We start from the raw sequence: 15,170 nt of genomic DNA, 5'->3' as shown, positions 1-15,170 counted from the left end.
ACGTCTACCACATGGTTTTTGCCAAGCAGTGGCATGTCCCCACCAGGGATCCAAACCAGGGAACCCCAGGCCGCTGAGAAGCGGAATGTGCAAACTTAACCGTTGTGCCACCTGCGGCCCCAATAGTATGTTATTATTGACAACTAAGATATGGTCTCCTGTTTTACTTTGCGCTTTTCAGTTTTTTCCATCTGATGGATAGAGAAAATAAAGAGTTTAGAAGTAAATTAGGGCGTTTTCTGTTCAAAACTCAAGCCATGAGGTTCCAATGAAATAAATTCAAAAGCCCTTGGGAACTATAAAACAAAGGGCCTGTGTGAGTGTCGTTATGAAGAGCAGCTTACAATGTTTCTCTCTGTGAATTAGCAATCGCTTTCCAGTGTATTACCTGTCTCTCTGTACATGAATCTGTTCCTCTGTGGCAAAGGCAACTTGCAAAGAAGCTGATCAAGATTCCAGAACTACCGGTCAAACTAGGCCCTGGAGGTTTACTTCAAGCTCCAGTCCCAGGGGCCCCTCCAGCCTCTCCCCAACATGGCTGTATTGACGAGAGCAGCAGATAGTGATGAGAGCCATGGCTGTTCCCTCCCCACCTGAACAAAGAAGAGAAAGGCTCATACTGGTCTTTCTGGAGGTTAAAGAGCAACAGGAGGGCTTCACTTGATTGACAAATCTAGATGACCTGCGTATTCTGTGGAATTAGGCTTTGACATTTTCATCCAGGTACCCACGGTCTGTGATGTACAATAGTTTGACTTAACGATCATTCGACTTTACAGTGGTGAAAAAAAATATGCATTCTGTAGAAACTGTACTTGGAATTTTGAATGTTGATCTTTTCCAAGGCTGCTGATATGCGGCCTGATGCTCTCATGATGCTGGGCACTGGCAGTGAGCCACAGCTCCTGGTCACCACTCTGTCACAAGGGTAAACATCCAGTGCACTTGCAGCCACTCTGTGCCCAGACAACCATGCTGAGTTTCCCTCTCAGTACAGTATTCAATAAATTACATGAGGTTGGGGCCAGCCTGGTGGCACAGCAGTTAAGTTCACACGTTCTGCTTCGGTGGCCCAGGGTTCGCAGGCTTGGATCCCAGGTGCAGACCTTTACACCACTTGTCAGGCCATGCTGTGGCAGGTGTCCCACATATAAAGCAGAGAAAGATGGGCACAGATGTTAGCTCAGGGCCAGTCTTCCTCAGCAAAAAGAGGAGGATTGGCGGCAGATGTTAGCTCAGGGATAACCTTCCTCAAAAACAAATAAATAAATAAACTACATGAGGTATTAACACTTTATTGTAAAATAGGCTTCGTGTAAGATGTTTTGCCCAAGTGTAGGCTAACGTAGGTGTTCTGAGCACATTTAAGGTAGGCTAGGCTAAGCTAAGATGTTCAGTAGGTTAGATGTATTAAATGCATTTTCGACTTATGTTATTTTCAACTTTCAATGCGTTTATCGGGATGTAACCCCACTGCAAGTCAGGGAAGATCTGTAGTTCATTTGTGTGAAAATCAATAAAATGATTTTTCAAGCAGACCCTATAGGCATCTTCTTCTTTCTGCTGAGAAATTCATGTACTGTACATAGCAATGTTTTTAAAGGCCTAAATGTGCTTTTTTTTTTATATTTTACTCTGAATTTTAATATATTTGATTAATAGAAAACACCTTCCTCTAGTGACAAACTAACATTTGCATATTCCTTGAGGGTGTAAAGTTTTTTCATGTGTATTGACTTACTTCCAGCCTCATAACAATCCTATGAGGAGGATAAAGGAGTTTTTATCACTTTATTAATATGAAGAAAATGAGGCACAAAGATGTTAAATGAATATCAAAATTCAGCAAATAAGAAGTTGGAAACTCAAGCTCAGTTCTGACCACTGATTCAGTACTCTAACATCCACTGATTGCCCGGGGATGCTGAGATGATTAGTCTAATTTTTGTATTTGTCTAATAACATTTCAGTAGATCTCTGTTACAGAAATCTCAGAAAGAATACATGGGTTCCAATTCCACAATTCTAGCTTCATCCTTTGGGACCAGCACTGCTCTATAAATATTGACCTCATCCACTGAAAACACTTGTGGGGCAGAAGACAAGTGTAGGTAAGCTCCGTCTCTATGTAAAGCCTAAAAGATCTGTTGCTAGAGTAAAATACTGTCTGAATTTCACAGGGAAGAAAGAAGTGCCATGGGATGTACATTATGCACACATTTTACCATTACAAGCGATGTGGTAATGAATAAAGAGCTAATTGCAATCCTAAATTTTCATGAGATACAATAATAAGGACAAAAAGAGTTACAAAGTAATTATCATTTTCAATTACGCAACTTACGTTAGCCTTCCAAGTATACAAAGAACATAAAATATAGCTTTTAAAAGTAATATATTCTCAGAAAAACTTTCAGAGTTGTAGCTCTTAGGTTTAAGAAATCTTTAAAACAGAGTTTAATAAAAAATAAATCTATTTTCCAGTATGATGTTGTCCCATGATGTCCTCATTTCTTTTTGTTTTTGCCACTTATTACAAAGTTATAAAAATCAAATGTAAAGTGCCTTATCATCTGAGCCTCTGAATATAATAAAAATCCCCTGAAATAAATTTTAAATGAAACTTTCATACATACAGAAATTCTCTGCACATTTTTCAATCTCCCAAATATCAGTGTGGTTAGTGTTCTTATATTGTTCCTGCTATCTGCACGTAAATATGCGCTGAGTATCAAGTAGGACTCGTACTAATATTCTCTCAGTATACGCTTATGTAGGTAAACCTTTGAAACTCTACATACAGAAGAGCACATGGAAGTGTTGTTAGGAAGTGCAGCGACCGTGAGTGCTGCACCCACGAACCACCACCTGACCTAGAAACTGCACTGTGACCAAGATCCTTGTCCTGGCCCAGGAGCTCTTGCCCTATCCCACCTCCCTGCCTGTCCACCACAGGTACCACTATCCTGAATTTTGTGTTTCATCATCCCCTCCCCTTGTCTTTTTAAAAATAACTTCATCACATATCTCTGTATCCCTAACTAGTATGTTTTTTAGTTTTGCTTCATTTTGAGCTTTATAAAAATGGAGTCTTACTGTAGATAGTTCTCTGGTCCTTATATTTTCACTCAATATTATGTTTCTAGATCCTTCCATGTGGTTACACATAGTTCTATCATTTTCTATCATTTCTATCTCTGCTATCTAACATTCCACTGTGTGACTGTTCTATAATTTATGTATTCATCTTCTTTCTGTGGATGTTTGAGTTTGTAGTTTTTTGCTATTATGGTCAATGATTTCATAAATTAATTTTGTACTCTCTCTTGGTGCATGCCTGCAAGAGTTTCTCTAGCATATACACCTGGGAGTAAAATTACTGGATAGTAGGGCATGAAAATGTTCAACTTTACAATTTAGGGCCCCACTGTTTTGGAAAATACATTGTTCTTGTTTCCACTCCCATCAACAGTGTCATCAAAGCACCTTAACGTGAGGGACCATTACTACAAATTCTATCTTAAAAGTGATTTCAATGTCCTTTCGGTAAGTTGGTAGCCATGATCATTATATTGAACTGTGTTAAATCTGCAGTGCTTCTCATAAAACCCTTCTAGATGCTAAATTTAATAATAAATCTTCAGTATTAAGTCCTTTAAGTGAAAATGAATCTGTTTTAGTAGTACAGCTAAGAAAATAAAATCATCATTTTAAATAAGTATAATAAGTATATGAATCTGGACTTAATTTTAATGTCTCAGGTGTTCTGTCAAATGGAGAACTAATGTAACAGCCCCCAATCATGCTGGGGTGCAATGTGATTTTATTCCACTGTACTCAAGAAGCACAAGGGGCTATTCTACAACCCAAGTTTTTAAAAATAATTCAGAGATGGGGCCAGCCTGGTGGCGCAGTGGTTAAGTTCACACATTCCGCTTCGGCAGCCGAGGGTTCACCGTTTCTGATCCTGGTTGGGGACCTACACACCGCTTGGCAAGCCATGCTATGGCAGGCGCCCCACATATAAAGTAGAGGAAGATAGGCATGGATGTTAGCTCAGGGCCTGTCTTCCTCAGCAAAAAGTGGAGGATTGGCGGCAGATGTTAGCTCAGGTCTAATCTTCCTCAAAATAAATAAATAAATAATTACAGAGATAGATCAAGGATAGTTGTTTTCCGAATAAAATTTTTATATCATTGCACCAACTGTTTACCTAAACCCAACTTATCCTAAAAATCTTTCATCTGATTGCCCTAGGCTTCTCTAGGAGAATCTTCAAACAAGCTTCCTAAATTATAATCTTAATCTAAAGCATTACCTAAATTTTTTTATCCTAATTAACACACATCATTCTAGCTAATTTATAATATGAAACATTGTAAATAGTTGAATAATCCTGCTTAAAACCCTTAGATGACTTCTCATTGCTCTTAGAATAACGACAAAAGTCTTAACTATGGCCTTCCTCTCCTTCTCAGCCTTATTCCATGCCCCCTGCTCCCTCAGCCCACCCACTTCAGCCACATTTGCCTCCTCACACTTCCTGTAAAGCATCAAGCTCCCACTTGCCTCGGGCCTTTCTTCCTGCAGTTCCGTTTAGCTGGAACGCTGGCCTTCCCAGGCCCACTCTCCCACCCACACTCCTAACTGGTGTGCCTCAGGCCTCAGCTCACACATCCTTTCCTAGAGCCTTCCCGACTCTGCAACCTGAGTCAGCTGCCTCTTGCCCCGCCTCATGGCAACACGTACTTTTACTTCAGAGTGCTCATCAAAGTTGTAAACACATATTTTTTGTGAGTTTTTACAAATTAACATCTGTTTCCCCCCACTCTCACTATGATTTATATGCTCCATGAGGGCAGGAATGTGTCTGTTTTGTCCTCCATGGTAACTCCACCACCTAACACACTGCCTTGCACACAGTAGGCATACTGTAAATATCTGTTCATGAATGAATGAAGTTATTCTAAAATCATTATTTCAGCCCAACTCCACTTTTCTCTACTATTGCTGGTAATAAATTAAACACATTAATATGCCTTTGAATCCCAGATAGCAATAAAAAAAAGAGAAGTCAAAGAATAGCTCACCCATTGGTTAGTTGAAAATTGATTTTACTAACAGATGGAAAACATCAAAGGCCATTCAGATTTTTTCACTTTTTTTTTTCACATCGTTGCTCATTTTCTCTTAAGATTATATTTTCATTACAAAGGGAAATTCTTTGCAAGAGCAAACATCTTTTCAAAATGAGTGTCCTGTGTCCATTTTTCTACTAAGATATTTGTCTTTACTTCTACAGTGTAAAAGGTTTTTTATATATTAAGGCTATCATTCCAGTTGTAAATATATTTCCCAGCTTGTCATTTACCTTTCTATTGTTTATGATGCTTTGAAATATAAGGAGCTTTATTTGATTTCATTTTTGTTGTTTATATTTTATTTTTATACGGTGAATTCTATCTTTTCCTTCAAAATTTGTGCCGTTTATATCATGCTTAGAATGGGCAAGTAAGCTTTTTATTCCTCCATTTACAGCAGAATCTGCAATGCACCCAGGGTACATTTCTCCAGCTATTTTTCCCACCACCCCCAAGACAATGCAGAGTATAACTCAATCATTTACTCATTCATCTATTTATAAGTTTGTCATTTATTCAGCACCAGGAACCAGGAAAACTGACACAATGCCTATCTTCATGGAGCCTGTAGTGAGAAGAACCAATCATAAATATACTACAAATAGACAAATCTCATTAATAAAAGCATACGCGTACAGTATTAATTCCTGTGGTGAACTTGCTGATTGTAAAGTCACGCTTAAGGGGCTGAGGGCCCTTCTATAATGGAAGGAATTGCCCTTCTCGGGTTGGCCCTCCCTCTTCCAGAGTTCACTACTTCCACCATGTTGATCTCTTGTCACGTCCACCCCAAATCACAACCCCATCTCCACCACTCAAGTTATTTAACCTTTTTGTACCTCAATTTTCTCATCAGTAAAATAGATATACTTATCACACCTAATCTATAGGTCATTTTAAGGATTACAGGAGCTAATATACATGAAGCGCTTAGAAGAGTGCCTGGCACATAGTAAGCACCCAATAGAAGTGAATTATTATTAGTTGAAGGGCGTGAATAGATACAATAAGTTTACAGGCAACTCATAAATACAGAGCAGGGTATGATAAGACCCTGCCTGACAGAAGACCTTATGAGGATTCTGAGGAGGAGGCAATTGTACCTGGTTAGAGCGATCAGGAAGGCCTCGTGAAGGGGGCAAGGGGCATTTGGGATGGCAGGGTTTGGACGTGCAGAAAAAGGGGGTAGGACTGGGGGTATAGACTTCCAGAAGGAAGGAGTGGCACTCATTCTGTTTGCTCACTGTGTTTCAGAAAGAGGAAAGCTTAGAGGACTAGCAGGAGGGAAAGCAGGATTGGTCCCATGACACTGTATTTTGAAGAGCTTTGAATGATAAGTTTATATTACTTCATTGGCCATACAGAGAGGCTGGCAGTTTTTGAAAGGGGAACAGCAACAAGATCAGAACGTGGTTACTAGAATGTGATTAAATCTACTCAAATCCATCATGGTAATAGGAAAAGGTTCCTGGGAACTCACACATTGTATTTGCACACACATGTTCATAGCAGCACTATTGACGACAGCCAAGAGGTGGAAGAAACCCGCATGTCCATTGACGAATGAAGGGACAAATAAAATGTGGTATATACATAACACGATGGAATATTATTCAGCTTTAAAAAGAAAGGAAATCCTGTCACACGCTGCGACATGGATGAACCTGGAGGACGTTACACTAAGTGGAATAAGCCAGTCACAGAAAGACAAACACTGTATGATTCCACTTACACTATGCGGTATCTCGAGTAGTCAAATTCCTAGAAACATAAAGTAGAATGGTGATTGCCAGGGCTGTGGGAGGGGTTAATGGGGGGTTGTTCTTTAATGGGTATAGTGTGTCAACTTTGCAAGGTGGAAAAGTTCTTGAGATTCGTTGCACAACAATGTAAACATTCTCAACCTAATGAACTGTACACTTAAAAATAGTTAAGCCAGTAAATTTTATGTTTTTTACCAGAATAATAAAAATAAAACGTAGATTTGCTGCTGGTGACTTCAGCTTTTGCCACTAATAAGCTGATTTGGAGTCCTTTTTGAAAGAAGAGTCAGCCTTATCAACGTTCATTTAGGAATCAATAGTGTCAGGTGCCTGTTTTCCCCAGTCGTCCTTTGAAACGGGCTCATCACAGCTGGACTTGGTGGCCCCACAGTCACAGTCCTAGGGAAGGTGAGTGCAAACCAATGCGACTTTAGTGCCAGAGTATCTAGAATGACATTAAGAAACAGTAGGTCTCAGAGGTTGGGACAGCCACACGTGAAGTGACTGCATTTAGGACACATGCTGAAATCCTGGGTACACTTCTGGGCGGAGAAGTTGTGAGCAGACATAAAGTAAGTGTGTTTGCTGGGTGAGACCCAGTTGGAAGTTGAAGAAAAGACCTGATTGCAGTGATTATGTGTCTGAATCTAATTTTAAAATATCCTGAACCTTACAACAGAAAAATCCTGTGGTTTGGTAGCTTAAGAGGGGAGCACATTTTTATTTGAGATTCATCCTGTTGACCTTAAAAATAAAACAGCCAATTATTTTACCTTCAAAACAAGTTTACTTGGGAATAGCCAAAGAATAGCAATTCAGGTTATGCATGCTGTGGGAATCACGGCAAATCCAACAAACAAGGGAGAGGGACGTTATTTTATAAAGAAAAAGGAGAAATTTGGGAGGGGTTGTTTTGCAGGAAAGTCCATTGGAGAAAAGCAAGCATTCAACGATGGTTTCTCATGCTAAGTGTTGTTGGGGTAGCCAATTTCTGTTTTGGATACAAGGCACATTTCTTCCTGTAATTAACGAGTCTTTCCTTTTAACGACTTCCGTTGGGGTCTGTAATTGACTATCTTTCCTGTAATTTAGGTCCAGTGGTGTTCCTGGGGGCTCACCCTTCCGGCCTCCTGACTCCATTTTCAATGAGGGTTTCCCTTATCAATCTTCACAGTCCCAAAGAGTAACAGTTACTGAACAATAAGGCCTCGCCATTCACACAGATGATTCTCACCGGGGATGAGGGCAAGGAGGAGAGAAAAGAACAGTTATGAGAATTAGATCCGAGGAAGAGGGAGATGTAGTTTGACCAAGCATATTGTTCAAGCTCCCTTTTTAAATGAAATGTGAATGTAACAGGTTGAGTTAAAAAGAAGTAGATCCTTTTAAAAAGAATTGTTTTTTATGTTTTGCTCTTGTAGCCTTGAGAACAAAACAACAAAGTGAAAAGGTAACTTCCCTCCTCCTCTCTTGGGGAGGAAGAGCCTCCAGACCTCGGGCTCTGGGCCTCTGGGTCCCTCACACAGGAGGGCACTGACAGCTCTTCAGTGCTGGGAGCTTATTCCACAGACCACCCCGGCGGTGGTTTGGAAGGTCTGTGCCTGTGGAGAGAAGGGGCCTGGAATGGGGGTGGGACAGAGAGTTTTCAGAGAGGTGGAGCACCAAGGGGTAGGACCCTAGCACCCTGGGGCGGGGGGTGCTGTGTGAACTCCTGAGGATGGAGCACCAGGTTCATGACCTTGGGAGCCCAGGCCAGGCTCAGAGGTCCAAGCTGGGGACAGAGGGAGTGGATGCCACGTCAGGATCGTCTGCTGCCTCAGGGTGCAGCCAAGAGTGAGCTGACCTGGGCCCAAAGCCGGGTGAGCAAGCCCTGCTTTTCTTGCATTCAGGGTTCCTTAAGACTCTGGTCGACAGCGCTGTTCTACAACAGTCATAATCCCCAAGCACGCACTTTCAGAGATCCCGTCTTACATCATATAAAAGGTACTGAAATGCACCTGTGTCCCACATTAAATAAAATTTCTTTGGCCAAAACATTTTTTTGAGTTTTTATAATTTTGCTTCTGAGATTTTTCTATGCCTAATTCATTTAATTTATGTTTGGCTCTAATTTCTGAGGAAAATATTGTGTGTATTGTAAAAAAATTTTTTTTAAGTTTTTTTGTTTTCTCTTTATCTCCCCGAAGCCCCCCAGTACATAGTTGTGTATATTTAGTTGTGGGTCCTTCTAGTTGTGGCATGTGGGATGCTGCCTCAGCATGGCCTGATGAGTGGTGCCATGTCCACGCCCAGGATTCGAACCGGTGAAACCCTGGGCCACTGACGCAGAGTGCTTGAACTTAACCACTTGGCCACGGGGCTGGCCCCTAAAAATTTTTTTGAACCGTTTTCAAATTTAACAGTTTTTTTTTTTGAGAAAGATTGGCCCTGAGCTAACATCTGTGTCAATCCCCCTCTATTTTATATGTGGGATGCCTGCTGCAGCGTGGCTTGACTTCGGTGCTACGTCTGCACCCGGGATGTGAACCTCGGGCCTCCAAGGCGGAGCACACAAACCCAATGGCTCTGGCACCGGGCCAGTCCCTGTGGCAGTTTTTTAATACTAAATTTAATTACTATTAAATAGGCAACAATAGAACATTTCGTAAAGTTTAATTAAGCATCCATTAATTGTGATTTGGCTAGTTTTTTTGAAATGCGTGGCCCTTTTTAATCTTCAGGTCTAAGAGATTCTCATAGGCCCTGAAAAGCTCATGGGTCCTGGCCCTCTGACTCTAGGGTCTACTCGATAAAGTATTCCTGGACGTGTCGCAGGAAAAGGGAAGGGGCTAGAAGGATGACCAACATTCCATCTATTACCAGCCTTGTTGAATGGAAAGCTGAAATCAGGTTTAATTTGGGATGTTCAAGAGATTCAGCATTTCTTGTCTCCAGTGTTGTGGAAGGATCCATGCCTGAGACACACACTGAAGACTGTAGCTACAGGGGGCACAGCTATAAAAGTTTGGGAAGCCCTGACCTAGTCAGTCTTATTCCAAGGGTCTTCAGACAGCACCTAAGAAAGGTGCCAACTGGGAGGGACCAGCTGTCCTGATGGCCCATGTGAGGTGCCCATACATCAAACGCACCCACTAGTTCCCAAACTGTTTTGAATAGTTGCACGAATTTTGAAGTTATTAGCCTCCAAGAGTAAATATCTCTCTATATTTTGGTGAGGAAAATTAGCCCTGAGCTAACACTGCTGCCAATCCTCCTCTTTTTGCTGAGGAAGAGTGGCCCTAAGCTAACATCTGTACCCATCTCCCTCTATTTTCTATGTGGGATGCCTGCCACAGCATGGCTTAACAAGCTGTGTGTAGATCAGCTCCCCGGATTTGAACCGGCAAACGCCAGGCTGCCAAAGGGGAGCGTGCAAACTTAACCGCTGTGCCACCGGGTCAGCACCCAAGAGTAAATTTTTTTAAGGATAAAACTCACTTAGCTGGATGTTTGCTAGTGTGTTTAATTTAATTTTATGTTATGCTTATTGCTTGTGTGCTTGTGGTACATAGGTTAAAATGCTCATTTACAAGAGGATGTTTTAATTTAGCAAGCTGGCAGTGGTATAAAGTTTTAATTTTCTTTAAAAAATGTAAATTTGCATACCACATAAAATCAAGTGGTGGCTGTGTCTAATAGCAAGGAAGTGAACTCGAGACTGTCTTGTTTGTCCAGATTGATGTATTGTGTCTTGATGGCCTGCTGTACTGGGCACTAACACTTTGCCCCCAGTGTGTGTTAGTCTCTGCTCTCAGCTGGTGACGCTTCTTTGTAAGAGAAAATGATGATATACTGTCTTACCCCAGGTCCTCTAGAACACAGAGCCTGAGGCAAAACTAATGTGCAAACGCTTTATGTGAGGGGCACGATACCAGGAAGCAAGAGCGAGGGAAAGGCGTGCTCAGTCACGCCATTCTGCTCTCAAGCAGCTATATGGGAACCTTACTTCTCAGAACAGTTCGTGGGAGGGAGGGCAGTGAGAAAGGAGAAGTATTCATTTGTCTGCTTCTTCATATCTGCTCTCTCTTAGTGGTCAAAGTTCGCCCCAAGGGGCACGCACTTCTGCATTCTTCCCAATTGTTACCTGGCCCTCTGGGCAGCTGTTAGACACGCCAAAGCCTTTGTCAGCAGAAGGGCCTTCCTCTGAGTGAGCTATAGGTCGAGGGAGAGCCAGCAAGATGAGGGCAAGACCCAGGGACACTCCTGCCTGCCTACCTGCAGCCTCAGGACTTGCCTGGTCAAACCAGCACGTGTCAGGAATGCTAGGCAGGTCCTGCGGTGTGTCATGCCTCAGTCCCAGGGGAGGAGATGAGAGGGATACAGGGTGAGGCCTGAGGTGAGGTGTTAATGTGTTGTTCTGTGAGCACAAGAGACCGGGAGCAACTGCTGCAGAGAGCCCAGCTGGCACCCTGGCGGAGTGCCGTAAGCCCTACTTCTGAGGTGAGCTTGTTGAGAGCCTCCCTCCAAAAATGATCCAGACCTTCTCTCTAAGCCGTAAGAACAAGGTCCATGGCAAGCAATCTTCCCAGAGGGCCATCAGTAGCATTGAGCAGAAAGGCATCTTAGAGGAAAAGTGGGAAGGTTCATAATTAAGTCTAGTACTTACTCCACTAGAAAATAAGTAGAGATCCTTGCAAGGCAGGACAGGTATGTCCCACAAAACATCTTCCCTGGGAGGATGCCTCTTGATTTCAGTGGTTTTTAATATATTTACAAGGTTGTGCAATCATTACCACTATCTATTTCCAGAACATTTTTGTCATCCCAAGAGAAACCCCATACACGTTAGCAGTCAGCCTCATTTGCCCTTCCTCCAGGCCTGTGAACCACTAATCTAATCTATTTCTGTCTCTTTGTTTGCCTATTCTGGACATTCCATATAAATGGAGTCATACAATGTGTAGCCTTTTGTGTGTGGCTTCTTTCACTTAGCATATTTTCAAGGACTATCTGTGTTGTAACATGTATCAGTATTTCATTCCGTTTCATGGCTGTGTAATATTCCACTGTTCATATATAGCACATTTTGTTTATCCATTGATCAGTTGATAATTTTGTTTGTTTCCACTTTTTGATACTTCTTGATTTTTAATGCTCAACTCCATACAATGTCATATCTCTTGAAATAATGTTTTCAGCAATATTTATATAGAAAGATTTATATTTCTATCCTGAAAACTGAATACAACATTTTAAATAAAATGAAGCAGGAGAAAAGTAATGATTTATATTCTAAATAAAATTGGTAGAATCACACATAGATATTTTGAAAAGTGTGCTGAGTGTCAATGAAGGGGATGTCCATCTGGGACGTTGCTGGAGCTAAGAAAGAGATCCAAACATCATAGTCATCCACAGTGCATAGAGTTTGTGGTTAAATATTTGGTTTAGTTTCCTCAAAAGCAGAAAATAGAGACAAGGATCTGAGTTTAAATATCTTATTTGGTTAAGGATCTGGGAAACACCGGTAAGGTAGTCAGTGTTGGACACATGCCTCAGAGTTACTCCATCAGGAGAGAGGGAGCAGTGGTCTTTAGCCACCCACTCTGTCAGTCATTGGGTGAGAACTGCTCCCAGGGGGCGTTATTGGAGACATTTCGACCCTGTGACAAAGTCCTAGTCCGGGGACTGTGAGCTCAGTGGACTGTGAAGCCCTCAGGCGGAGTCTCAGGTGCTGGCAGCCAGAACTCAGCAGCTGCAGGAAAGGCCAGGGCCACAGACAGGGTCCGCTGCTGCGTGAGTCAGGCTCTCCAGAGAAGCGGAACCGGAAGAACCAACACGTGAAGGGAGTAGAGGAGATCTACTGCAGGAACTGGCTCACGCACTTCCGGAGGCTGAGTCGTCCCACCATCTGCCATCTGCAAGCTGGAGAGCCAGAGAGCCAGCAGAGCCGGTGGTGTCCTTCAGCCTGAGGCCTGAGGCCTGGGACCAGCCCAGTGGGCCAGTGTCATGCCCGGAGTCTGAAGGCCGAGAACCAGGAGCTCTGAGCTGAGGGCAGAAGATGGACATCCTCGCTCAAGAAGGGGGTGGGGGACGGCCCGGTGGCTGCTGCAGGGGTCAAGTTCGCGCGCTCGGCTTTGGCGCCTGGGGTTCTCTGGGTCAGATCCCAGGCTCGGACCTACGCACTGCTCATCGCGCCATGCTGTGACAGGCGTCCTACATATAAAATAGAGGAAGACGGGCACAGGTCTTAGCTCAGGGCCAGTCTTCCTCAGCAAAAAGAGGAGGATTGGCGGCAGATGTTAGCTCAGGGCTAATATTCCTCAGAGAAAAAAAAAGAAGAGAGAGAGGGCATTCATCCTTCCTCCACTGTTTTGTGCCTTTGGGGCCCTCAGTGGATTGGATGGTGCCCGCACACATTAGTGAGGGCCATCACTTTACGTAGTCTACTCAAGCAAAAGCTAATTTCTTCAGAAACACCCTTGCAGACACACCCAGAAACAATGTTTTACCTGGGCATCCCTTAGGCCAGTCAAGTTGACACATAAAATGAACCATCACAGCAACATAGGACATGCAAACTGTTCACATTGTTGCATACGAAGCAATCATTAATACAAGAATAATCCTGTTAATTTTTTGGTGATCCGAAAGTCACAATTTGAGAAATTTACATTTTAACATGAACATTGTTTATTACATTTGGGCTTTTCACTGTGTAGTGTTGCGTTTTAGGAAAAGCTTAAGCATTGATCGGTAGCCGTTACAGTTTTTCCCTTTCAAAACAATGGCAAACAGGACCGGTTGTGTTTGTGGCATTTAACACTGCATTTTCAGGACTGGCGTACTCATGTTCAGAGGGAGATGCCTATTTATAAGCAAATGCTATATTCTAGGTCAGATCTCATTCTGGAAAAAGACACCATCCACGTGCACCTTAGTAGGTGGCAAGTGCTTCACTGAAGAGCCTGCGAGGAGCTGTCAGCGAGGAGCAGAGCTGAGGGAGGAGGGGGCGTGGCTGGGGGCGGGGCGTGGGTGTGCTTCCCACGCTCCCCGCAGTGTAGTCACAGCACCCTCTTTATTGAGCTACCCTTCACTAGCGGACATCTAAACCTGTCTTTTACTGAAACGTCCCTGGAACCACGCTCATATGACCACGGGAACTGTTTACTAAACAACTTTGTCCCATGAATTTTTACAACAAATCAGAGATGAAGACACAGCAATTTATCAGCTACTGAGTAACGTTGTAACAAATCCTTAGTAAGCCATTTATGAAAGATCTTTCCCAACAACGCATTCATTAAATAAACATCAAAACAGGAGATATTTTTCTTTTTCCCATGGTCTCAAACCCTTGTACCAACGCGGAACACGTGAAGGGCGTGTCCCACCCTCACTAGCTGCCGGCTGCCCGGCAGCGCTTCTCCCCGAGGCCGCAGGGCCCACGGCGTGAGGACATCTCGAGTTGGCGGAGGGGCTGGGCTTGGCGGTGGTGGGAGACGCAGAGACAGCTCCGCGGGTGATCCAGTTACCTCCTCTGTGGCCACGAGACCGCGCCTCTCCGCCGTCACCCGTGGCGCAACTGACGGAGGGCCCCGCGCTGAGCTCCATCCCCGGGCTTGCGGGGAGGCTGGTCCCAGCCAACGAGCGAGGGCTGCAGGGACGCCGGGCACCACGACGGGCCGGGCCTGGAGACAGGCCTGCTCCAGCGCGGGACGCGGCTCCGGGACTCTGGCGGCCGCGCTGAAGCTCCCTCAGGCTGTGGGCGCCCTGGGATGGCTGCCCAGCCTTCCTCCTGGCTCCTTCCCTCAGTCAGACCCGCAGCAGTTGGACGGGCTCCCAGCCCGTCTGCCTTTCTCCCCGTTTTCTCTCGCACAGATGTTTCCCTTAATAAAATCCTTTGCCTTCTAATCCCATCTTGGAGGCTGATTCTCAGCAGACCCAGAATAACACACTTTCTTAGTTTAGAACCACTGATTTAGATTCTCTTTACCCAGAATTTCTGGCTCTGCCTCCAAAATAGAAAGCTTATAATACTCACTTGTGCGTGTTCCTCCAAATCTTGCTCTAGCCAGGTGGCTGCTTTTCTGTGAAGTCACCTGCTACTGTTTACAAGTTGCCCTCAAAATAATCTCTTCCAGACTTAACTCCTCAGCTTTGATTCCGCTAATTAGTAATTTTCTAAATGGTGCCCTATCCACAAAACCTTACGAATGAATAAATAAAAGCAATTGTTTTCCTTTATATTTCAATTTTCAAATTAAGATAATCAAAAATGTCTATT

At 43.4% G+C, this 15,170-nt stretch overlaps 1 long non-coding RNA gene across 1 annotated transcript; it reads right to left on the bottom strand.

Moving 5' to 3' along the window:
- Window positions 1-12,310: 12,310 nt before the first annotated feature.
- Window positions 12,311-14,649, bottom strand: LOC138918952 (uncharacterized). The gene is made up of 2 exons (XR_011428732.1): window positions 14,419-14,649; window positions 12,311-13,099 (listed from the first exon to the last, which is right to left on the bottom strand). It is a non-coding gene; the product is annotated as an uncharacterized lncRNA (long non-coding RNA).
- Between the last annotated feature and the right edge of the window lie 521 nt (window positions 14,650-15,170).

The sequence above is a fragment of the Equus caballus genome, chromosome 19, assembly GCF_041296265.1.
Source record: "Equus caballus isolate H_3958 breed thoroughbred chromosome 19, TB-T2T, whole genome shotgun sequence".
Lineage (NCBI taxonomy): Eukaryota > Metazoa > Chordata > Mammalia > Perissodactyla > Equidae > Equus > Equus caballus.
The sequence above is the reverse complement of the archived record's forward strand: the minus strand, read 5'-3'. Positions and strand labels throughout refer to the sequence as shown.